This window comes from Bidens hawaiensis, unplaced genomic scaffold, assembly GCF_021521415.1.
Source record: "Bidens hawaiensis isolate Kalapana, Puna unplaced genomic scaffold, B.hawaiensis_p1.1 tig00001832_1, whole genome shotgun sequence".
Taxonomy (NCBI): Eukaryota; Viridiplantae; Streptophyta; class Magnoliopsida; order Asterales; family Asteraceae; genus Bidens; species Bidens hawaiensis.
In genome coordinates this window covers 379,642-384,525 of record NW_027491101.1, presented here as the reverse complement: position 1 = coordinate 384,525, position 4,884 = coordinate 379,642, and the positions used below count along the sequence as shown (strand labels likewise).

Below are 4,884 nucleotides of genomic sequence, written 5' to 3'. Positions count from 1 at the left end.
GATAGTAAGGACTTATTAAATGTTTCTAGAGTCAACGATTCACCAGTATATCGCTGACGTATTTTCCCCCACATTCCAGGGAAACAGATTAGCACAGGTAGCAAGGAATTAGAGTTATTCATAGAGTTAGACGTTCGCTATATGAAGATGGCTCAGTTTTAATATTGTAAACAGATCAAACATGAATTTGTAAAACAAACATTCGGGTAATTATTATCCAAAAAATTTACGAAATAATTAAATATTTTATTATAAACAAAGTCTTCCTCTAAAAGTAAACCCACAACTTTGATATATATACAAAACTTATAACAATTGTTGGTCATACTTCTAGACCCAAAAGTGAGGTGTAACATACGTCATGCTGATGTTTAACCCTGTACCCATTGTCTCATAGAATCTTCTCCAAAACCTTGATGTGAAGCGAGTGTCTCGGTGTGACACTATTGACGTCAGCATCAGTGCCTTGTTTAGAACCACAAGAATAAACGTTTCTGTCAACTTTTTCAACGTAAAAGTATTCTTTGAATACCCAATAGTTGGTTAAAAATGAAGTGACAAAAATACAGCTGATATGTAGATAATTGTGCGTAAAACTCCTTAAATTTTATGATACTTCTGTATGAGACCATGTGTAGTCATAACTTTCCAACACTAGGTGTTATGCGTCATGTGGCGCCCAGTCAGAGTTATTTATTTATTTATTTATTTTTGCAAAAAGATGGTGTAGTCATAACTTTCCTCCTCTGGGCTTTAAGCGCTACGTGACGCCCAGTAACATTTACACTTTTTTGATTTTTTTAAAATAATAATTCATTATAATTAAATATAAAATTTAAAAACTACATTATAATTAAAAAATACATTAAACTAACAAATAAAAACTACATTAAAAAAATTCTATTTTTCACATAAAAAATACATTAAACTCACAAATAATACATTAAATTAAAAAAAAATACAACAATAATAATATGACTAAATGTATTTTTCAAGAATTTTCGCTTGCCGAATTGCTTTTAGAGATTGGACTCTCGGGTCGTCTTCGGATAACTCATTTGTTAAAACCTCGATGTCGTGGTCCAATTCATTCCTTTTTAGTACTTCAACGGCGTCCAAATTTACTTGAACCGGCCATCATGTTTGTGGTTAGGTTTTGGAAACCGGGCACCGTATTTAGGTTAGGGGATTCGGAACTTAGATATTGCATGTCCGCGGCCATATGCGCTTCGAACGGATATGGGGATTGTGGGACAGGGACTGTCCGCAACGTAACGGTAGATGGGTTCGGTTGTGGATTATTTGGGTCGGGATTGTTTGCGTTGCCTAGCTTGTCGGGCGAATTGACCGAAACCGAGAACATTTTGGTTGTTAAACGAAAACATTTTGGTTGGTGTGTTCTTGAATATATATGTGAGTGTTTTATAGAGATTTAGTGAAAATGTATAAAAATTGAGGTTTGGGTTTGTTTTTATAGTATATTTGTGTTTAAAAAAGTTTTTTTTTTAATTCAAACGGCAGTTTGGTTAACGGCTAGTTTTTTTTTGGAAAATTGTGCCACAACGTTATACACAAAACGCCTTTAGAAAAAACCCCCCGAAAACGTGAGGGGCGTTGTGCTTCGGCGTTATAAACCCTAACGTTGCCATAATGTTTGCACTAAGCTCGGTTTGATGCATTTTTAAAATGGTATAGATACTAACGGCTACTTTACGAATTAAAAAAAAAAACAATTTATTAATAACATTAATGTTGGACATATTTCTAACAGTTTTATATATTTGAAGAATCCAAGTCAAATAACACAGAATTTATTTGCTTTGCTTGTTTTGCTGAACGCTACATTACATGTAACAAATGTCTTGATCTTGTAAGATCTAGAGCTCCAAAAGGCAAAAACAGCATACGACATAGATTAGTCGTTTTCAGATAAATCAAGTCCAAAGCATTCTTAATGTGAATCACATGATAACACAACGCCAGTGTTGCAAATCTTCATGTGCCCTCGCTAAATCATCTTTTAATCCTTTAATATCCCCGTCGGATTTCTTTTTCTCCTCACTAGCTTTCAATTCGGCTTTCACTCGAGCAGCTTGCTCTTCTTCCAATTGTTTTTTAAGCTTTAGCTCTATTTCCATGAACTTTGATTCAAGCTGTAATACAAAACCAACTCATGTGCCAAAATCTTGATCTGATAATAGATATTATTTACTTCATACATAACAAGGATATTAGTTAAAAATTGCATGTATAAAGAACTAAGAAATATTCTAAAACAATTCAAGAACCATTGGTAAAAAAAAACTTAATTATCTCTTAACATAAATCAATAACCAAAAAACAACCAGAAATTTAGCAAACATTATCTAACATTAGTTATTAACTCATGCACCACCATTAAAAGAAATGTGTGATTTACTAGCATTAGTATTTTAATGTTTCACTAAGATTAACATACCAGTTCTACTATTGGTTTCAAGAGCAGCTTGTCCGCCAACATTAACGACTCACTTTCCGGGAACTCCTTCTGCAATATAAATATATATAAGAGTGATAATTAAAAGATCTTGCCATTAATAAAGAAAAAGTTTTTAAAATGGTAATGAACAAGAGTTAGTTAACCTTAAACATAGCAAAGATTTCAGTTGTATAAGGCTGGCCGTCATTGTTTCCTAACACCGTGTTTACATATGATAGAAGTTGCTGCACCTGGCTGAACTTTTTTGTTTCATCTTTACTCCTGTTATCAAAAAGAACGCAACAATTGCCAGAGTCCAAGGATTTCCTGAAACAAAAATTATACAAACTTACAAAAGGTGCTAATAAATAAATAAAAAAAATAGGCGAAGATGGATATGTGTTAGCTAGATGACCAACTCTACCTTCAACGGTCCTGAAAAGCCAGATAAGAAATCTTCCAAACTTTTTTCATCTTCTTTAAGTTCATCCCCGCCAGTGAAAACAATGATCATATATTCATAAATCTTGCTCCAAAACAAACCAACCAACTGTTACGGTTTATTCGAGACAACCCTCAATCTCCCAAAAACACAAGAGAAGAAGAGAAAATAGACCCAAATAATAATTCTTTCTTTTTCTTAAAAGAAATTACAATATATAGGAAAACAAAAGACATAAAAATATAAAAAGATAAACAATAAGGAAACATAATTTGACTGCAATGGAAACTAAATAAAAGATAAACTTTAATAATAATAATAATAATATACGATCGTATCAATTCCCGACCCCTTGAAAATGTCCTTGTCCTCAAGGACGGAATGTCGTTGCCATGGTGGTCGCCACTCGAGTCGTACACCGACAAGTGGGGCGGTCTCAACGTAGCACCACAGTGGCCGCCATTCGAGTCTTCCGGTGTTATTCGGGCCAATGTCAACGGACCACCACAAGGGGTGCAACACGGGTCGCCTTGTTGTACCTTTTAACGGTGTCAGCGCCAACAAGCTAATTGTATTGTTGTAAATTTGATTGGCATCTTTATGCCCACCTAAGGTCATATCCTCCAATCCTTGAGTAACTTCCTCCTTAATAATAGTTTCATGATCAGACGTGGCAATTGCACTGACGGAACTAGAGTGAAATTGAGTAAGCATTGTTGTAGTAAAATCATCCCATGTGAGAAAGTCTAAACTCCGAAGCCAACCATTGAAGCACCAGAATGGTTCATCATCGAAGGATTCAATGACATAGAGAAACTGCTCGTCGCCATAGATTGCGTAAAAAAGAAAATAGTGTCCTGCTTGAGAGATCCATAGGGCGGGATTAGATCCGGTAAAACGAGGTAGTTGTGGATGCTCCCACAAGAGTTCTTCCAAAGCCATTTAGGCTAAGGCTCAATGAAAGCACCAATTGTTACGGTTTATTCGAGACAACCGTCAATCTCCCAAGAACACAAGAGAAGAAGAGAAAATAGACCCAAATAATAATTCTTTCTTCTTCTTTTTCTTAAAAGAGATTACAATATATAAGAAAACAAAAGACATAAAAATAAAAAAAGATAAACAATAAGGAAACATAATTTGACTACAATGAAAACTAAATAAAAGATAAACTTTAATAATAATAATTTAATACGATCGTATCACCAACCCAGATATTACGGCACGTTCCTCCTCCGAAAACCGACTGCATACAGAGAAAACTACTAGAACAGCATGAATACCTTCCCTGGCCATATGGATGCAACTCACAATTTCATTCCGAATAAACACAGGAACAACAGATGAATCAAACAATCCTGCCAATGCTAAGCACTTTAGTTAAATTGAAAACATAATTATACAAAATAATAATAAAAAAAGAAAACACCCTAACATGTTGCTGCGAATGTTAAACGCTTTCACATTAAAGAAACTTGCTTAACATGAGTACCCGGAGTATCAATAACGTTAACCAAACGACCATCTGCAAGTTTTGAAGTCTTCGACTCAGATTTCATTGTAACACCTGATGAGCTTCGACTCGATACGAAACCCTTGGACCCTAGGATGCTATTTCCCGTTGCACTTTTCCCATTCCCCGTCTTTCCAACTAAAACAAGTGTTATAGCAGAAGCAAACTACTGAACATCCTCAATTAATCCTCCACCCATGATGCAGACAGTACTTAATAGTCAACTGGCAGAAACATTTTATTAATTAGATCGACTAAAACGATGATGTATAACATAGAATGTACTGATGTATATATGTAACTACATATATATGGACTGATGATAAGCACCAAGTTAACACTCAGATGAAGAAACTTACAGAGTTCGCTGTTGAAAAGATGAGGACGAAGCTTGAGAAATGAGAGCACAAAGAGCATGGTTGAATTGAAGCCTGTGGATGCGAATTTAATTTATAATGAGTGAAGGCAAAC

General features: G+C 34.8%; 1 pseudogene; it reads right to left on the bottom strand.

Moving 5' to 3' along the window:
- Positions 1-1,961: 1,961 nt before the first annotated feature.
- On the bottom strand, positions 1,962-4,612 carry LOC143597827 (immune-associated nucleotide-binding protein 9-like; annotated as a pseudogene).
- Between the last annotated feature and the right edge of the window lie 272 nt (positions 4,613-4,884).